General features: G+C 44.7%; 2 non-coding genes across 2 annotated transcripts; one reads left to right on the top strand and one right to left on the bottom strand.

The window, feature by feature from the left end:
* The first annotated feature begins 652 nt into the window (after nt 1-652).
* On the top strand, nt 653-724 carry trnam-cau (transfer RNA methionine (anticodon CAU)). Its single transcript has one exon. It is a non-coding gene; the product is annotated as a tRNA-Met (tRNA).
* A 9,042-nt stretch (nt 725-9,766) lies between these two features.
* trnat-agu (transfer RNA threonine (anticodon AGU)) lies at nt 9,767-9,840 on the bottom strand. Its single transcript has one exon. It is a non-coding gene; the product is annotated as a tRNA-Thr (tRNA).
* Nucleotides 9,841-21,667: the final 11,827 nt, after the last annotated feature.

Genomic DNA, 21,667 nt, shown 5'->3' with positions numbered 1-21,667 from the left:
CAAAATCTATCCCATTTAGCACAGTGGTAGTGGCACACAACACGATAGAGGGTATCCTCAATGTGAAGACAGGACTTCATCTCCACAAGGACTGTGCAGTGGTCACTCCTACCAATACTGTCATGGACAGATGCATCTGCGGCAGGCAGATTGGTGAGGATGAGGTCAAGTATGTTTTTCCCTCTTGTTAGTTCCCTCACCACCTACTGCAGACCCAATCGAGCAGCTATCTCCGTTAGGACTCGGCCAGCATGGTCAGTAGTGGTGCTACCGAGCCACTCATGGTGATAGACATTGAAATCCCCCAGCCAGACTACATTCTGTGCCCTTGCCAACCTCAGTGCTCCCCCCAAGTGGTGTTCATCAGTCTCTCGCTGTCTCTTGATGGTTTGCTCAGTACCTTTCTCTGTCTGTTCATTTCTGACTCCTGATAATCTCTTCCTGGTTTTCTGTGTGTCTTTCTCTGCCTGCCTCATTGTCGGTGCTGTTACTCAGTGTCCTTGTGTCATTGTGCAGTGAGGGTGAGTCCGTCAGCACGTGTGTTGCTGAGTCCAGGATTCTTGAGCATTCAGACGACAATCCTATTTTTATAAAAACATTGGGGAAATGAACATATTTCACTAACGGGCAGCTAAAATTTAAACCAGCAGTTAGCAGAGTGGCGCAGCGGAAGCGTGCTGGGCCCATAACCCAGAGGTCGATGGATCGAAACCATTCTCTGCTATTTATGTTCGGTAATAATACAAACAGTTCACTTTCAAAACATCAAGTGTTTCCCCATAATTACAAGATGCGCTCGATTGCGATCAGCTGGTTTGCTCAGTACCTTTCTCTGTCTGTTCCTTTCTGAGTCCTGATCATCTCTTCCTGGTGTTCTGTGTGTCTTTCTCTGCCTGCCTCATTGTTGGTGCTGTTATTCCGTGTCCTTGTGTGATTGCGCAGTGAGAGTGAGTCCGTCAGCGCGTGTGTTGCTGAGTCCGGGATTCTTGAGAAATCCGACTGCAATCCTATTTTTATAAAAACATTGGGGAAATAACACAAACAGTTCACTTTCAAAACATCAAGTATTTACCCATAATAACAAGATGCTTCCAAAGGCACTCGATTGCAATCAGCTTCTTCCTTCTGGTGAACACATCAATCAGCAACAAATCACTTTTGCTCACACGAACACAAGCTGCAAACACGGACCAGCCGAGTCTCTCCCACTTTGTCAACCCCCTTCCTGCAGAGCCTCCTCTCCACCACCAGATGGTGATGTTGGCCACAATAAAACCAGGACAAATGGTCACAGTGAGGAGACGGTCAGCAACAGAAAATAAAACAATAACAGGGAAAAGCTTTACACAACAACAGGGTACATCTTTATACAACAGAAAACATATTTACACACCACGAAATACCTTCAGACAACAGGGAGAATACAATCATACAAATGCCTTGTTTCTCCATCTCAGTCTCGTTGTCTCTCTGTCCCTCACTTTTGCTTCCTCACAGTCTATAGGTTTTCTGTGTGTTTTTCTCTCTGTCCCGTTGTCGATGGTGTTACTCAGCGTCCTTGTAACATTGTGTAGCCAGGCTGAGCCTCCCAACACCTGTGTTGCTGTAATAAAAACAGAAAATGCTGGAAATGCTCAGTAGGTCTGGCAGCATCTGTGCAGAGAGAAACAGTGAACAGTTCATGTCTGTTTCGTTAGCTCACATTAACTTTGTTCTCTCTCCACAGATGCTGCCAGACCTGCTGACTATTTCAAGCATTTTCTGTTTATGTTTCAGATTTCCAGCATCTGCAGTATTTTGCTTTTGTATGTGTGTTGCTATGTCTGGGACTGTTTGAGTGCAATGCTTTTGCTTTATAAACAGCGTTGAAACAAACATTTATCTCGCTAACACACAGCACTAATACACAGCTGGATATAAACAGCAGCCTGCAGCAGAGGGCGCAGTGGAAGTTTATTAACACAAATAATTCACCAACACTACATTTACTGCTATCCCCAATCACACCACGCTTCAACTTAACACATTTTACTCTTTATTTACATCAACTTCTTCCTTCCAGTAAACACTTCAATTTGGAACACAGCTTCCAAATCACCTTTATTCACAAACCCGAACACACACCAGCCCAGACTTTCCCCTTTCTGTCAACCCATTCCTGCATCAGTGCCTCTCCACCAACAGTTGTCGCTAGAATCATACAATCATAGAATGGCTAAAGCACAGAAGGAGGCCATTCGGCCTGACGAACCCATGTTGGCTCTCTGCTAAAGCAACTCACCTCGTCTCACTCCCCAGTCATTTCAATTTCGGTGGTGGGAAAACTTCTCGAAAGAATACTTCGGGACAAAATTAACAGTCCCATGGACAAATGTGGTTAATTCTGGAAAGACAGCATGGATTTCTTCAGGGAAAATCATGTTTAACTGCCCTGCTGGTGTTTTCTGCTGAGGTAACAGAGAGGGATGATGAGGGCAATGCTGTTGATGTGGTGTACATGGACTTTCAAAAGGTCTGGCAGCATCTGAATGGTCACTGACCTGAAACATTAACTCTGTTTCTCTCTCCACAGATGCTGCCAGACCTGCTGAGTATTTCCAGCACTTTTTGTTTATATTTCAGATTTCTAGCATCTGCAGTATTTTGCTTTTATTGACTTTCAAAAGGAGTTTGATACAATGCAACACAACAGACTTGTGAGAAAAGTTATAACTCATGGAATAAAAGGGGCAGTAGTAACATGGATATGGAATTGGCTGATTGACAGGAAACAAAGAGTAGTGATCAATGGATGTTCTTCGGGCTAGAGGAATGTTTGTAGTGGAGTTCCCCAGGAGTCAGTGTTGGGACCCTTGCCTTTCCTGATATATATTAATGACCTAGACCTTGATGTACAGGGCAGAATTTCAAAGCTTTTGGTAGGCACGAAAATTGGAAGCATTGTGAACTGCAAGGATGACAGTGTAGAACTTCAAAAGGGCATAGACAAGTTGGTGGAATGGGAGGACAGATGACAGGTGAAGTTCAATGCAGAGAAATGTGAATTGATTCATTTTGGTAGGAAGAACATGGAGTGACAATATAGAATAAAGGGTACAATTCTAAAGGGGGTGCAGGAGCAGTGGGACTGGGGTTATATGTCATTGGTTGAGAGAGTGGTTAATAAAGCATTTAGTATCCTCGACTTTAGTGATAGAGGCATAGAGTACAAGAACAAGTAGGTCATGTTGAACTTGTATAAGACACTAGCCTTAGCTGAAGTACTGCGTCCAGTTCTGGGTGCCACACTTTAGGAAAGATGTGAAGGCATTGCAGAGATTATGGAAAAGATTCATGGGAATGGTTCCAGGGATGAGGAACTTCAGTTATGAAGATAGATTGGAGAAGTTAGGACTGTTTTCCTTGGAGAAAAGAAGGCTAAGAGGAGATTTCATAGTGGTATTCAAAATGATGAGGGGTGTGGACAGAGTGGATAGGGAGAAACTGTTCCCACTTGTGAAAGGATCGAGAATGAGAGGGCACAGATTTAAAGTCATTGGTAAAAGAAGCAAATGCGACATGAGGAAAAACTTTTTCACACAGCGAGTGGTTAAAGTATGAACTGCCTGAAAATGTGATGGAGGCAGGTTCAATTGAAGCATTCAAAGGGGAATTAGACTGTTATCTGAAAAGGAAGAATGTGCAGGATTATGGGGAGAAGACGGGGAAGTGACATGAGGTGAATTGCTCATTTGGAGAGTCAGTGCAGACACGATGGGCCAAATGGCCTCTTTCTGGGCAGTAACAATTCTGTGATTCTGTGATTCCAATATTCATGTCATTTCTATATATGGTGGTCCTGACACTGACCCTTGTGGACATCACTGTTCACCATCTTCCATTCTGAAAAACAACCAAATACCACAACTCGCTTTTCTTGATATTTCATCCATTTTTTAACCCAAGCAGATACTGACCCTCCTATTCCTGGAACCTCAGTTTTGTGACCCAGCCTTTTCTGTGGTAGTCTGTCAAAGGCTTTCTTAAAATCCATAGAGACAACATCCATTGCTTTCCCTTCATCAACCTTTTCTGTTACTTCATCAAAAAATCAGTTATATTAGTGAAGAAGTGGAAAGGTGCTGAACCTCTCAGTTTTCGGTCTACCCAAACCAAGTTCAAGGCCTGAATAATGAACCGATTGCCTCATTAGTTCTGTGAATAATACAATAATTTAATAGACAAAGTTTTGAAACATTCCTGCCCATAAATCTTGATAACAGAGAGTGTGTGGATCTCCTGACTCAGAATGTTTAATGGATACAGTCCTCAGATCCGACAAGGAACCCCTGAACATCCACAGTAAAGACAGTGTGGATGAGGAAATGGAAGAGCCGGGAGCTGAAACTCAGGGACGGCCGAGCTCTCCTGTCATTGAGCTTGTGTGTCTGCTCTGCTCGCCGCACGTCCGGCTCTACTTTGTTTCCAATGAAAAGATGAAAAGGGCCGTTCGGTTTTCCTCTCACTGACAGCGTGTTTCACTCGGGTTAATATAACCCGGGACTTTTGCTGCTGAAATGAATTCTGCAAGGCCCCAGCAAACACACCGGCTCCCTCCTTTCTCCCCTCTTTCTATCGGATTGTTTTACCAGGAGGGGCTCAATAATAACAAACCCCCTGCAGGGAATGACCACAAATTGAGCATCTAAATGGGGCAAGTGGGCAGCTTTCTGGGTTCTAGGTTCCCCCTACCCCGCCCCTCCCTCCCTCCAGTCCAAGCCCCTCTTCACTTTCTTTGGGACTTTGATGAGGGTGAAATGGGGAAAGTTCCCATTGATGTTTGAATGCTGAATTGCTGCAGGGATCTGCGCACGCGCGATGCAGCCCCGCCCCCAGTGAGACGTCACAATGTGGAGTGGAGCGCATGCGCAGCCTTTCCCCAACCCAGTCTGTGAGGCCATTCACTCAATCAGGGGAAGATGCTTTAAATCAGCTGCGAATGGAGACTTCCCGGGCCCGGGGGAAGGGAACAAACAGCATCTGCTTCCAGCAGCCACTGCTTTGGGAGCGTGTCCGTAGATGTGCTCAGAGATTAGCATTGAGTGGTGGGAAGTTGAGGGTGAGTCGGGGAGTGTTTGTAACAGACACTGTGGAGCAGGAGCTGCTCCCAGAACATGGAGTGAGCCGGGAACACGGGGAAGGGAGAGTTCATTCTCGGACAGTGTCTGTGCAGGCTCAGGGAGACACAATGGGAAGAAATCACTATTGAAAATCACTGACAATTTCACCACCCAAAGGAGAGGGAATGTTCCTGCTTTCGTTCCAGTCTCTCACTGTTTGTTGGATTGTGAACAGTGGGGGAAAAATAGCCGCAAAATAACGATGTGGACAGTTAGACAAAGAGCATTCATTGCAGACACCAGGTGAGAAGTGTGAAAGGCACATTTTAAATAGTGGCTGCTTGTTTTCCGTTGAAATAGAAATGTGACTGTGTAAAGGTCACTGCTCGATCGGACAGTCCCAGTCATTGAGCAGTGCAGGGCTTGTGTTGTTTCTGAATGTCACAAACGTGTTGTAAAACCACTGCAAACACCTTGTAAACAGAAGCTGGATACTGCAGTACTGCAGTGGAGGCAGACACTGACACCGTTTGTGTTCTTGGTTTTCATTTTGTGATTGTTCATAATGATTATTATTGGGACGATTACATTGATCGCTTTTGTATCTTCTACCTCACCAGTTCTTTCATTCCTGCAGGAAAATACATGACGGAACCTGAATAGATGTGGTGATTCTTGGACACAAGGATAAGTGCAGTGATCTCGTTCCAACACACAGTCGGGACAGGATCACTCCCAAAGCACAGAGATACTGCCAGCTCATCAGTTCCACTGGAACAAACAAAAGAAGTAGTCAGACAGACACTGATCCCAAAGTCGAGAGACACATTTTCAATCCAACAGTCAAACAACAGCAGGAGAGACAGAAGTTGTTTCTATTTCACTCCAATTCAGTACAGCTGACAGGTTGATACATCAATCACAGTCCAAAAACAAACTCACTATCAGATCTAAATAAACTCTGTCACCATGGTCACATTTTAAATATAAAATCTGAAATAGAACAGACAAAATTTACAGAATTGAAAGGTACAGAATGAATGCAAGGAGGCTTCAAGGGGATTTGGACAGGTTAAATGAATGGGCAAGAACATGGCAGATGGAATATAATGTGAATAAGTGTGAAGTTCTCCACTTTGGTCGAATAAACAGAAAGACAGAGTATTTCTTAAATGGTGAGAGGCTGGGAAGTGTCGATGTCCAAAGGCACCTGGGTGTCCTTGTTCATGAGACACAAAAAGCTAGTCTGCAGGTGCAGCAAGCAATGAGGAAGGCAAATGGTATGTTGGCTTCATTGAAAGCGTATTTGAGTACATGAGTAAAGATGTATGAAGTCTAGATGAGACCGCACCTGGAGTATTCTGTACAATTTTGGTTTCCTTATCGAAGGAAGGATAGACTTGTCACAGAGGGAGTGCAACAGAGATTCACCGGTCTCATCCCCTCGGATGGTGGGATTGTCTTATGATGAGAGACTGCAGAAACTGGGCCTAAATTCTCTAGAGTTTTGAAGAATGAGAGGTGATCTCATTGAAACAGACAAAGTTCTTACAGGGTGTAACAGGGTAGATATGGATAGGATGTTTCCTCTGTCTAGTGAGTGTAGAACAAGGGGACTCAGTCTCAGAATAAGGGCAGACTGAGATGAGCAGGAATTTCTTTACTCAGAGGGTGAGAAATCTGTGGAATTCTTTATCCCAGAGGGCTGTGGAGGCTCAATCATTGAACATATTCAAGACAGAAATCGATAGCTTTCTAAATACTAACAAGATCAAGGGATATGGAGATGGCAGGGAAAAATGGCGGAGAGGTAGATGATCAGTCACGATCTGTTTGAATGTTGGAGCAGGCTCGATGGGCTGAATGGCCTAATGCCCCTATTTCCTATGATCCTATGAATCCCAATAATGTACATCAGAACGTTAGACCAAGTTATGCATTACATACCAGTTCAAAAATCCCACAGAGATTAAGACTGAAAGATACAGTATCAAGCCATTACTACAAAATGAAGGACTTGGAGCTTGCAGACCAGCCCATGTATAAGATTGAAAGTTATATTTTCATTCACAATCATTTTCACAGAGCTTAATATTGAATACCAATCCACAACTTGCACAGGATTACCAAATAAAACCTACAACTGTAAAATACAGTTAATCCATATTTTAAATTAAACACAAGACAAACAAATATTGATACATTAAGAGAGCGGGAAACAGTGAGAGCAGAGTGGAGCATAAAGAGCCCAGGAGAGAGAGGGAGCAAGAGTTCACTCGGAGAGCAGGGAACAGCGAGAGCAGGCGTCAAAAAAGGCAAAGGAATACACAATTAATGGGAGAACACTGAACCGTGTAGAGGAAGTGAGGGACGTTGGAGTGAATGTCCACAGATCCCTGAAGTAGCAGTGCAGGTCAATAAGCTGGTTCAGCAGGTAAATGGAATCCTTTCCTTTATTAACTGAGGTATAGAGTATTTGGGAGACCTGGTATCCATGGCAATAAGTCACTGACAGCTAACATTCAGGTGCAGCAAGCAATTAGGAAGGCTAATAGTATGTTCGCCTTTATCACAAGAGGATTTGAGTACAGGAGTAGTGAATTCTTGCTTCAATTGTATAGAACCTTGGTGAGACTGCACTTGGAGTACTGTGTGCAGTTTTGGTCCCCTTGCCTGAGGAACGATATTATTGCCATAGATAGAGTGCAAAGAAGGTTCATCAGACTTGTTCCTGGGATGGTGGGACTGTCCTATGAAGAGAGATTGGGGAAACTGGGGCTGTATTCTCTGGAGTTTTGAAGAATGAGAGGTGATCTCATTGAAACCTACAAAATATTTAAAGGACAGTCAGGGTAGATGCAGCTAAGATGTTTCCCCTGGTTGGGGAGTCGTGAACCAGGGGACGCAATTTCAAAATAAGGGGCATGCCACTTCGGACAGTTTTGAGGAGAAATGTTGTTACTCAGAGGGTTGTGAATCTTTGGAATTCTGTACCCCAGAGGGCTGTGGAAGCTCAGTCATTGAGTATGTTTAAAGCAGAGATTGACAGATTTCTAAATACAAGTGACATAAGGGAATATGAGGAAAGTGTGGGGAAAAGGGCATTGAAGTGGATGATCAGCCATGATCATATTGAATGGTGGGCAGGCTCGATGTGCTGAATGGCCGACTCCTGCTCCTGTGTTCCTATGTTCCTAACTCCACATTATCGATGAGACACAGCCTCAGGCCGACTTGTCGGGTGTTGCAAACAGATAACACTGCTTCTGATCTTCACCAGAACAGAGAGTGAGATGTAAAATTGATCATCAAACAGACTGTGAGAGAATACAACAGAATAAAACACATGGAGAGACACTGTGGAATAACAAATAGATTAGACTGGAATGTTGAATTATGATTGGAATGGATAAAACAGCAGATTAAATTGGGACAGAAAAGAGAAACTGATGGGAAGAAGGAAGAAAAGAAAGGATAGATCTGTTCACTTTTTTCAGTTTTTTCACTGGTCCATAAAAGCTGGATTAAAAAAGATGCAAAAAACAGAGAATTTCACCAAAAAGGGAGATTAAATGCTGCCGAAACCTTGGATCGAAGGATGCCCCAACAGATCACCTGTTTAACTGTCTCCTCACTGGGGGATTTCAATCAATGAGCAATATTATTCTCTCCTTTTCTTTTGTTAAATGAAACCACTACTGTCACTTGGAGTTAATATCCCTGTGTTCCAACTCCTGAATAATGAAATTGTGAGTTTCGTGATATTTTCTGGACACATTTCCTGCTGAAAGAACTAAGAGCTCTTTTCTAATTTACACAATACTATATACACACTCATCAAGCCTCCGAAACTAGCATCCTTGGTGCTGCTCTCTCCTCCCAAACCTCATCTCATGTGACTGTTACATCATCACTCTGATTGTGGGAGGGGTTAATCCCACTGTTTTCAGCATTAACCCTTAACATCCTCATACTGCACTGTCTGTCCAAAAAAATCGGTGGAGGGAACTTGAATTATCAAAACAGCAACAGCTGCCAGTTGAAAATCAACTCAACCCATCAGAAAGAGACTGTCAGAGAACTTCCTGCATCCAGTCCTGACCCTGTCACATGAAGCAGCTGCTCACCCAGACCCCACTCTCATCAACACTGAACATTTTTACTGAGACCCTTCAAATACTGTTTGTAAAAGGCCGCAAAGATCAAAGTTCACACAGTTGTATTAAATACAACAAAGTTTAATATCTTCTCACCGTTTCTCGGTAACCACATGAGACTTAGGTTTTCTTATTTGGTTCCTTTGATTTTTCTTGTTCCTGACTGACAAATATTCCAAACCTCAGATAAACCCTCCCACTTGCCTCATGTCCCAGTCTCGGTTAAAAGCAACACATAATGACACAAACACTCTTCTTCAGTGAGATTAATATCAAGCTGTTTTCCAGGTTGAATGGAACTGTGAACAAATTGATGTCAAAGAAGGTAACTTTGATGTATTCGCACTGAAATTCTGTGCAAGGAGAAACAGCCATTCCAAACTCATATCCTTCACAAAGGCTGTTTTTTTATGTGATTGAAATTCATCAAGTATTTTGAATTAAAGTTCACAAGACACAGATGTCAGTGTTGATCATGAAACTTTTCAAGCATGTTGCAACTGTGAAATAGGGCTCTGCTGGGAGTTGAACTCAGGATCTCCTGTTCACTCGACAGGTGCTTTAACCAACTAAGCTACAGAGCCACATCACGAATGTGCGTGCAATTGAAATCAGAGGAATGCCTTGTAGATAGTGGGCAGGCTTTGGCGAGTCAAGAGCTGAGTTCGTCACGGCAGTGTTCCCAGCCTCTGACTCGCTCTTGCAGTTGTTGCTGTAGTTGTAATTGTAATAGGCAACCGTCTGTCTCGGAAGACGATGGGCTACACCCGGGGTGTACGTCACTTCTGTGTGAAACATCGTTTGTTGTGGCTGTAGGGGATGACTCGTGAGTGACGATCCCTTCCGCAGCTGGTACAGATGAATATCATTGGCCCGAGGTCGACTGATAATTTTTCCTTCCTCTGAGCTCTCTTTCCCACCATCTGGTCATTTCTTTTGTCCTCTGCTTTTCCCATGGTCTTCCTGAATGCCTTTCTCCAGGAATTCCAGTCAGCAGGAAGGACTTCCCATGCATTAACTCCAATCCCAGTCAGCTTGAGATCTCGCTTTGCAGATGTCCTTGTATCACAGATGTGGGTGACCTGTTGGTCTCGTGCTGATAGCAAGCTCACCATAGAGCGTGTCTTTGGCAAAGCGACCGTCATCCATTCAGCACACATGACTCAGTCAACAGAGTCACCGCTGACTCAAGAGGGCAAACATGCTGCGGGTCCCTGCACGCTGGTGTACTTCTGCATTCGGCACTCTGTCCTGCCAGGAGATGCCCAATTTCCATCTGAGACAGTGGAGGTGGAAGCTGTTCAGCTGCTTTTCTTGGCTTGCATAAGTTGTTGATGCTTCTCTACTATAAAGGAGGGTGCTGAGAACACAAGCCTGTTACACGCGGAGTTTTGTATTTTCGATCAGTTTGCTGTCGGTTCACACTCGTCTTCTCAACTTTGACATGACAGCTGCAGCATTGACAATCCTGGTGCTGATTTCAGTATCAAGGGACAGATTGCTGGTGATTGTTGATCCAAGGTATGTGAAGCTGTTGACAACCTCCAAAGTGAGCCTGTCGATGTTGATGGAAGGTGGAGTCTCTAGTCCTGGCCCATAACTTTGATCTTCCTGATGCTGATCGTCAGTCCAAACTCCTTGCAGGCCAGGGAGAACCGATATCCAAGCTGCTGTTAATGAACTTCATTATGGGATGTCAGCACAGCGTCATCAGCAAACAGCAACTCACAGACCAAGAACTGACTCATTTTGGTCTTGGTGCGCAGTCTTGCCAAGATGAACAGCTTATCATCAGCTCTGGTATGCAGGTGGACACCCCCATCTGAGTCACTGAAAGTTTAAAATAGCAGCATGGAGAAGAATATGCCAATTGTAAAGGATGTGAGCTGTGAGGAGGTTACAAGGAGGCTTCCAGGGGACTTGGACAGGATAAGTGAATGAAATGACAGATGGAATATAATGTGAATAAGTGTGAAGTTATCCACTTTGGTAGAATAAACAGAAAGACAGAATATTTCTTAAATGGTGAGAGGTTGGGAAGTGTTGATGTCCAAAGGGACCTGGGTGTCCTTGTTCATGAGACACTAAAAGCTCGCATGCAGGTGCAGCAATCAATAAGGAAGGCAAATGGTATGTTGGCCTTAACACGAGGGGTCATGAGTACAGGAATAAAGATGTCTTGCTGCAATTGTATAGAGCCTTGGTGAGATTGTGCTGGAGTATTGTGTACAGTTTTGGTTTCCTTATCTAAGGAAGGATAGACTTGCCACAGAGGGAGTGCAACGGAGGGTCACCAGACTAATCCCTGGGATGGTGGGATTGTCTTATGAGGAAACTGGGCTTGTATTCCTTAAAGTTTCATTTAAAAGGCCATTTAAAACTGAGATAGGGTGGAATGTCTTCACTCAGAGGGTGGTGAATCTTTGGAATTCTCTACCTCAGGGGTTTGTGAAAGTTCAATCATTGAGCATGTTCAGGACAGAAATTGATAGAAATCTTGATACTCATGACATCAAGGGATATGGGGAGAGCGCGGGAAAGTGGTGTTGAGGTAGATGATCAGCAAGGATGTAATTGAATGACAGATCAGGCTCGACAGGGTAAACTGCCTCCTCCTACGTTCTGAAGAGAGTTTGCACCAAGACACAGCCCTGTTTTACCCCACTGCTGATCGTGAAAGTGTCTGATGTTGCTCCATTGTAACTGACGGAACTGTGCATGTTCTCGTGGAAAGAAGAGATGACGCCCAAGAGTTCAGGAGGGCAGCCTAGTTTCCACAGCAGTTTGCAGAGTCTGTCTCTGCTCACAAGATCGAAGGCCTTGGTGATGTCTATAAAGACAATGTAGAGTGGTCTGTACTGTTCACAGTACTTCTCCTGTAACTGCCGAAGTGAGAAAATCATGTCGACTGTCGATCTACCAGCTCTGAAGCTGCACTGAGACTCAGGATAGATGTGTGATGTCAGGGTCTGCAATCTGGTCAGAGCAATGCGAGCAAAGACCTTCCCCACAATACTTAGCAAGCAGATGCCTCGGTAATTGCTGCAGTCACTGCGATTCCCCCTTATTGTTGTACAAGGTGACAATGTTTTCATCACGCATGTTTAGAGGCGCAGATCTCCCCTTCCAACAGAGACACAGAAGTTCATGGAGATGCTGCAGCAGAGCTGCTTTTCCACTTTTGATGATTCCAGGTGGAGTACCATCATTTCCCAGGGCTTTACCACTGGCAAGACGGTCAATGGCCTTGTTGAGCTCTACGATGGTGGTGTCACTGTCCAACTCCTCCATGACAGGGAAGTCTGGAATGGTGCTGAGAGCTACTTCAATGACAATGTTCTCCGTTATGTAGAGTTCAAGGTAATGCTCCACTCACCTTTCCATCTGCTTGTTAGGTTCAGTGATGATCGTCCCTGTCTTTGTCTTCAAAGGTGCTGATTTAGTTACTGCTGGGCCCGTTGCTTTCATAATTTTTTTTTTATTCATTCATGTGATGTGGTCATCACTGGCTAAGCCAGCATTTATTGCCCATCCCTCATTTCCCTTGAGAATGTGATGGTGAGCTGCCTTCTTGAACCGCTGCAGTCTGTGTGAGGTAGGTACACCCACAGTGCTGTTAGGAAGGGAGTTCCAGGATTTTGACCCAGCAACAGTGAAGGAAAGGCGATATAGTTCCAAGTCACGATAGTGTGTGGCTTGGCGGGGAACTTGCAGGTGGTGGTGTTCCCATGAATTTGCTGCCCTTGTCCTTATAGTTGGTAGAGGTTGCGGGTATGGAAGGTGCTGTCTAAGGAACCTTGGTGTGTTGAATTCCTTCATATGTCCCTCTAGCATCCCCCAGATTCAGCGGAAGATTGTATGCTGTTGCAGAGTTTTAACCAGTATTGATTGGTGCAGTGCCGAGCAGTCTGCAGAGACTTGTTTCTGGCAGCTCTGAGAGCATCTAGAGTTTGTTTGCTGGGGACTTGTTTGTAGTTCATGAGGGCTCTCTTCTTAGTTGCAGTAACTGACTCCATTTCAGTCCAATAAGCCTCAAACCAGTCAGCATTCCTCCCATCTCTTTTCCCATGCACAGTGAGTGCAGAGTTACAGATGGTGGCGTGCAGATGATTGCACTTTGACACTGCACTGAGGCCTTGGGTGTTTACTGAAAGTGCCTGATCGAGGATGTTGAGGAACTCCTGGGTCCTTTCTGCGTCAGTGGTTCGGATAGTGTTGATCCGAGAACGACCTTTCTTCTTGGATGGATGAAGCTTCCTTGGCTGAAGCCTGACCTTGTTACACACCAGGGAGTAGTCAGTGTCACAGTCAGCGCTGTGATAGCTGCGTGTGATGAGGATACTGCTGAGGGTGGTACGTCTGGTGATGATAAGGTCTAGCTGGTGCCAGTGGCGTGATCTCGGACGTCTCCAGGACACCTTGTGGCACAGCTTGACCTGGAAGTAGCTGTTCGTCACACAGAGTCCATGGTGACAGCATAGCTCCAGAAACTTCTGTCCATTTTTGTTCATCTTGCTAATCCCCTGGTGCCCTATGCTCATTGGCCAAGCTGTAGTCAGTACCCAAGCTTGCGTTGAAATCCCCTAGAAGATACAGTCCCTCGGTGCTGGGAATTCTACTGATGGCAGCGTCAAGTGTCTTACAGAATTGATCCTTGACATCTGGGGTGGAGGTGAGTGTCGGGACATCGATGCACATGAGATTAACTGGGCCCGCGCTTGTTGACAAGTGAAGGGTAAGAAGTCTCTCTGAGCCAACTGTGGGTGGTTCACTCATTGCAAGTAGCGTGTTTTTTACTGTGAAACCCACTCCATGCTCACGAGTTGCCTCTTGGGCTTTCCCCTGCCTGAAGAAGGTGTAGTGTTTCTCTTTGAGGGATCCACTTTGAATGAGTCTAGTTTCTTGCAGCACAGCAATGTCCACATTGAGCCTTGTGAGTTCCTTGTCAATCACAGCTGTCTTGTGTGTGTCATCAACCTGCAGAAGGTTGTCATTCAGGCCAGGACACATGGTCCTTATATTCCAGCTTGTGATGCGAAGCACTGGTGTCTTCTTTGTTGAGTTTGTCTTGCCTGGTGCATTGATTATCAATCCGCCAGTTGAGAGATATCTCTCTAAGCTGCAAGCACCCATTGAAGCAAGTAGGTCGTGGCAGGACAGCACCTAACTGACTGGGGGCTGCACAGCTTGGAGTAGGTGGTAGTTCTCCAATGAGACGCGATGATCTCTCCCACTGTCAAAATTAGCCCCTGGTGCTCATACTCTACACCAATTGAGTGAGAGCTTATAATCGGTAACTGTTTCTTCCCATGTTTTGCTAATGTTTAACCACGAAGCTGGAGTGTCCTCTCCAGGGCACAGGCCTGGGCAAATAGTATGGAGACACTGAGCATCAGGACCCCCTCTCAGCATTGCTAGTATTGTCCAAAGGAAAGGAAAAAAACAGTACTGTTTGGTACCAGCTCTGCTGTAGGAGTTCCTGGAAAACTACCTGATAAGTAACAGGTAACCGCCTACGGGACTCCACTCCGGATTTCCTGTCCAGGTTTACTCCCTAAGCCTTCTTCTCTCTCAAGACACCCACAGGTAAGTGAGACTTTTTGCCCATAGATGGGGCTCTGTTCGTTGGCATCAGGATGGAACCACACGCCAGTGGGCCTGCATGACATGCACAAGGATATCACACACTGCCCCATCCCTGGGACATCTCAGAGAGATACCCTGATGATAATACACCCCACAGGAAAATCACAAACAGCCCCCTCCCTTGGACAGCTCAGGGTCAGACACTGCACACACTGCAACAACAGTGACATTACTGTATTAGTCCCTCCATTCTGAAAAACAAGCATTCACCCTACTTAATGCTTTCCGTCTCTCAGCCAATTTTGTATCCCCGCTGCCACTGCCTCTTTAATCCCATCTGCTCCAATTTTGTTAACAAGTCTATTTTATGGTACTTTTTCAAACACAATTTTGAAGTGCAGACACACACCATCAACCTCACCACCCTGGTCAACTCTCTCTGAAACCTCATCAAAGAAATTAATTCATTAATTAATTCATACACAATCTTCTGTTAACCAATCTGCACTGGCTGTCATTTATTAGCCCATGTTCGATCAAGTGCCAGTTAATTTTCTCCTGGATAATTGTCTCTAAAAGTTTCCCCACCACTGACATTAGACGATCTGGTCTGTAGTTCCTGGGTTTATCTCTCTTTTTAAACAGGGCTGTAAAATTAGCAATCCTTGCAGACTTATCTTTCAGTTCTGGAAAGTCTATTGTGGACAATCTCTTTGGGCATGACTTTAACCAATTAAAGCAACAGGATACTTGATTAATAAGTCCAGAACTTTTATTGAGAGTAAAATAGTACTTAATAATTGGAAGTAAAATTATCTTGAACAAACTTGGGGAATATAACTTTACAGCTCTAGCAGGTGTGTGGACTGGTCGAGCTTGGTCTCAGAGTGCCACGGTCCTCTTTGTCCAGTCTAGATCCCTCATCAGGTGGAGAACTTGGTCGATGATCTGAGCCTTTACCCCTGAGGTCTTCTCGTGTTCCTGCACACTGAAACCTTACAAAATCCCTACTTTTAACCCCTGGATGGCCATCACACCACCTTGTAAAATAATAATTGGTCTGAGCTGTTGCTAGGTACATTTAATTAATGATGTCTTCCACTAACAGCCAACTGTCCTCAGAATCTCAGACATGAGTACGATGGAGTGGTTTCACACTGTCTCCCAATCTGATCTGAAACAAGTTTCCTATTCATTAAATCGAGACTCTTGAAAATGCTGGAAATACTCAGCAGGTCTGACAGCATCTGTGGAGAGAGAAACAGAGTTAACGTTTCAGATCTGTGATCTTTCATCAGAACTGGGCTGAAATTGTCTGAGGGACTGAGATTGTGGAATCAATTTCAGGGTCAAAAACATTGTACTCTGTAAGGAAAGGAAGATGGTGATTATTAAGTATTGTGCAAGAATATAGATGCTTTTACATTATTTGAATCAACATTGATTTAAACTTTGTGCTCACGAAACCTATCTTTTGATCAAAATGACATTGATAACAATGGAAAAAGCAACACATGCATTTCACGACCACAGGACTTTGTAAAGCCTTTTACAGCCAATGAAGGACTTTCCAAGTGTCGTCACTGTACAGTACAATACAATACCCGACAATAAGGATATTTCACATTCGAGTCACGCAAGTCCCAGGCAATGACCTTCTGAAACAAGAGAGAATCTAACCCTCTCCCCTTGACATTCAACAGCATTACGATTGCTGAATCCCCCACGATCAACATCCTGGGGGTTACCATTGACCAGAAACTGAATTGCAGTAGCCATATAAATATCATGGCTACAAGAGCAGGTCAGACACTAGGAATCCTGCGGCAAGTAACTCACCTCCTGACTCCCCAAAGCCTGTCCCCTATCGACAAGGCACAAGTCAGGAGTGTGATGCAATACTCTCCATTGCCTGGATAGGTGCAGCTCCAACAACACTTAAGAAGCTCAACGTCATCCAGGACAAAGCAGCCCACTTGATTGGCGCCTCATTCACTATATTCACTCTCTCTATCACCAACACACAGCGTGCACCATCCACAAGATGCACTGCAGCAACGCAGCAAGCCTCCTTAGACAGCACCTTCCAAACCCGTGACTTCTATCGCCTAGAAGGACAAGGGCAGCAGTTGCATGGGAACACCACCACCTGCAATTTCCCCTCTGAGCCACACACCATCCTGGACTTGGAACTATATCACCGTTCCTTCACTGTGGCTGGGTCAAAATCCTGGAACTCCCTTCCTATCAGCACTACATCGACTGCAGTGGTTCAAGAAGGCAGCTCACCACTACCTTCTCGAGGGAATTAGGGATGGGCAATAAATGCAATAAATAAAAATAAAATCAATAAAGAAGACAATAATCCCCAAAAGTAGAAAATACATATGAAAATGAAAATATAATAAAGCACAGTCAGCATGGATTTCACAAAGAAAGTCTTGATTAACCTTATCTTTGAAGAATCAACAGCAAGAGTAATACAGCAGATGTTGAAGAGTTTAAGTTAATAAAGCCTCATCCTTTTAAGTGCTTGAACCAACAAATTGTGGGTTAACAAACAAGAACACTAACTGACAGAGCTGGGTGTTGTGCTTTCTCGATTCCCCGAAAGCAGGGTGTCAATGAGTTAAATCTTCAGGTTGCTGCAACCAGAATAGCCATTGTCCACGATCAGTTTTACTGTTACAAATAAAGGGTGGAACATTCATTTTGAATCTATAGAAACAGTCTGGTCCTGCACACTGCAGACACATCCACGTCATCACCAACCAGCCCTTCATTAATTGATGCAGTTATTTGACTTTTCCCCATTAGCTCCATGGAATTAATTTTGAAAGATTTTAAATTCCAAGAAGTTTTGTTAATATTCAGCCCTTGAGAAGAAATCATTCCCTGGCCACAGTGGAGAGAGCATTGAATATAAAACAGTAGACTACCAGGTAACATAGAGAAAGCTCATCAGCTAATCTAGAATAACTTAGTTTTCTTATTTTTGCTCTTGCTATTCGGTTTTTCATCATTTTCAGCTCCTGACTGTGGATATTATTGTGATTAAATGTGAAAAGATGCACTGTGTCTCAGCCCCGGTATATTGGCTCTTTCTCTGTACAGTGCTGTATACACTCAGATACTGACAGTGTCTCTCCCTGCCTCAACTTTCCAGCCCTGACGATGCAGAAAGCACTGCTCAAAGTTACACATTCTGACTGTTTGCAGTTGATTAGTGAGAGATTATTAACGTATCCTTCTGCAGTGCTGCCTCGGTTAATAACAGCAGATCGAAGTCACATTTCAGATACAGAAACAGATGCATCAATTATTCACTCTTTCCCAGAGTGAGTGAGGCCGGGACAAGCAGCAACATTCCAGCCCCACACTCTGCAATTACCCAGCACCAGCGGAAAGCAGTGAATACAGATTCAATCAGTGGGTTAATGTCCAGTACAGGGATGCAAGATTCCACGGCCCAGGACAAACATCCCCATACACCGAGAACAAGCTCAGGAAAACCAGGGGGAGTTAATATCCCAATCACTGAGCATTCCAGTCACATTGAACAAGTTCCTGAACTGAGTGAACCTTTCAAAGTACAGAAGTGATGACGAGGTCAAAAAGGTCTGAACAGTTTAGGTGACTGAGCGGATTCAGCTTATCTGTTCAGGTTGCAGCTTTCACTGGAGGCATGTGTTTAAATCCCACTTCTGACAACTTGATTTTCAGTTACTTTGCAGAGTTTCCTTGAAGGTTTGAGGTCGAGTAAATACTGAGGAACTGTTTCTAACTGCTGAACGGTCAATAACCGAAGGTTACAGATTTAAAGTGACTCACAAAACCAGAAGGAACATGAGGAAAAATTCCTTTCTGCAACGTGTGGTTAGCATTTCAGTTATGTGGATAGATTGGAGAAGCTGGGGTTGTTCTCCTTAGTGAGGAGATTTGATAGAGGTGTTCACAATCATGAGGGGTCGTGACAGACCCGATAGAGAGAAACTGTTGGTCTCAGGATTGAGACTCAGGGAAAAGCTGTGGCTCAGTTGGTCACACTCACCTCGAAATCACAAGCTTCTGGGTTCAGATTTCACAGCTGACACTCCAGTACAGCACTGAGGGTGTTGAAGGTGCTGCCTTTCAGGTGTGATGTTAAACCAAGACCTGGTCTGCATGTTTGGGTGAATGTAAAAGATCCCATGCTGCAATTTCAAACAAGTGAAGAGCAATTCTCCCTGGTGTTGTGATCAATATTTGCCCCTCAATCAGATCAGTTGGTCATTATCACATTGCTGTTTGTGGGTATTAGCTGCTGCATTTCTGACATTACAACAGTGATTACACTTCAAAAGTATTTCATTGTCTCCAAAGTGCTTTGATATGTCCAGTGGTCAGGAAAGGTGCTATATAAATGCAAGTCTTTTCTTTCTTTATCACAACACATTACTGTGTAAAAAATGGTTCTCCATATCACCTCTGGTTCTTTTGCCAATCACCTGATATCTGTGTCCTCTGCTTACTGACCCTTTTACCACTGGAAACAGTTTCTCCTTATTTAAACTATTGAAAACCTCCATGATTTTGAACAAATGTGTCAAATGTTTTCTGAATTTTCTCTGCTGCAAGGAGAACAACCCCAGCTTCTCCAATCTCTCCACATAACTGAAATCCCTCACCCTGCTACCATTGTGGTAAATCTCTTTTTTATTCTTTCCTGGGATGTGGGCACTGCTGACACAATGTGATTCCTGTCAACGGAGCGGCCCGCTGACATCATCGGAGAGCGCCAAGCTGCACATAGGCACAGCTACATCTTGCCAGGGTTAAGTGGCACATGCACAGGATGATGTCATGGCTCAGCACCAACATCATCGCATATCCGCCCATGGTCCATCTTCGCACATTCACGCTACAGCGTCATCGGGTATCCAGCCTCTCACTCAGCTGAAGGAAACGGCTGAATGGGAGACTTTGAGGTTGGAGCTCTCCCCCCTCGGCCTTGACGCTTCTTCTCCTCAACTGCTCGCTCTCCACCTCGCTGCTCCCCTGGATGATTGTTCCCCACTCGCGTCACCCAGCTCTCCTGCCACTCGCTCCCAGCCCCCAACCTCCACTCCAGCCATTAGCTCTAGGCCGTGCCACTTCCCTCCTCTTGGCCACTCGTTCTTCACTCCTACGTCACACTTTATGAGAGGCATAGATCGTGTAGATAGCCAGACACTGTTTCCCATGGTCGGGGTGACTAAAACTAGAGGGCATAGATTTAAGCTAAGAGGGAGGAGGGTTAAAGGGTTCAAAGGGGTAAATTTTTCACAGAAAGAATAGTGGGTATCTGGAATGAGCTGCCTGGTGGAGGCAGGAACAGTAGTCACATTTAAGAGGCATCTGGACAGGTACTTGAATGAGCAAAGCATGGAGGGATATGGAATTAATGCAGACAGGTCGGATTAGTATAGATAGGCATTATAGTCAGCATGGACGCGGTGGGCCGAAGGGCCTGGTTCTATGCTGTACGACTCTATGACTCTCTGTGACTCCTGTTAATTGTTTAATTATCCACCACCATTCAGGACTGGATGTGGCAGGACTGCAGAGCTTTGATCTGATCTGTTGATTGTGAGATTGCTTAGCTCTGTCTGTTGCATGCTGCTTCCGCTATATGACATGCAAGTAATCCTGTGTTGAAGCTTCACCAGGTTGACACCTCATTTTTAGGTCTGCTTGGTGCTGCTCCTGACATGCCCTCCTGCACACTTCATTGAACCACTATTGCTCCCTTGGCTTGATGGTAATGGTAGAGTGAGGGATATGTCAGGCTATGAGGTAACATATTGTGTTTAAATACAATTCTGCTGCTGCTGATGACCCACAGTGCCTCATGGATGCCCAGTTTTGAGCTGCCAGATCTGTTCATTTCTTCCCTCAGATATAATTGAAAAAAAAATTCTGAAGAAATGCATGAACTAAATATAAAGGAGAGAGAAATAAATACTGACAAAATAGATGGCAGCATTTGGACGGGAAAAAGATTTCCGTTTTATTATTGATGAGTGAGAGGAATTTCTCACACTTTGGGGCTTCTGTAAGTGGATTTACTGTATCAGAGTAGAAGTACTGTATCAGGCCTTGTTAGCTCAGTTGGTAGAGCATGAGACATTTAATCTCAGGGTCTTGGATTTGAGACCCTTGTTGTGTGGTTGTTCTTCCCTTTTACAGTCTTCATTGGCAGAGAGTTCAAGGAGTGTTTGAAATTAAATTCAACAACATCACCAGATTTCAACCCCCCCCCCCTTGCCCCCATCCCAGTGTAGTTGACAGGAACCTCAACCTCTGCCTTCCCCCTTCCCCTCCCTCCCAGAACTGCGACAGGGTTCCCCTTGTCCTCACTTTCCACCCCACCTGCCTCCACATCCAAAGGATCATCCTCCACCATTTCCACCACCTCCAGCATGATGCCACCACCTACCTCATCTTCCCCTCCCCTGTCAGCATTCCGAAGGGATCGTTCCCTCCACGACACCTTGGTCCACTCCTCCATTATCCCTGACACCTCGTCCCCTTCCCAAGGCACCTTCTCATGCAATCGCAGGAGATATAATACCTGCCCTTTTCCCTCCTCTCTGCTCATTATTTAAAGCCCAAACACTCCTTTGAGGTGAAGCAGCGATTTACTTGTACTTCTTTCAATTTAGTGTACTGTATTCGCTGCTCACATTGCAGTCTCCTCCAAATTGGGGAGACCAAACGCAGATTATGTCGAACACCTCTGCTCAGTCCGAAAGCATGACCCCGAGCTTTTGTTTCCTTGCTGTTTCAACACTCCCCCCTGCTCTC

This window comes from Heterodontus francisci, unplaced genomic scaffold (genome assembly GCF_036365525.1).
Source record: "Heterodontus francisci isolate sHetFra1 unplaced genomic scaffold, sHetFra1.hap1 HAP1_SCAFFOLD_59, whole genome shotgun sequence".
In the NCBI taxonomy this organism is placed as follows: Eukaryota; Metazoa; Chordata; class Chondrichthyes; order Heterodontiformes; family Heterodontidae; genus Heterodontus; species Heterodontus francisci.
Note: the sequence above shows the minus strand (reverse complement) of the source record. Positions and strands in the feature narration are given on the sequence as shown.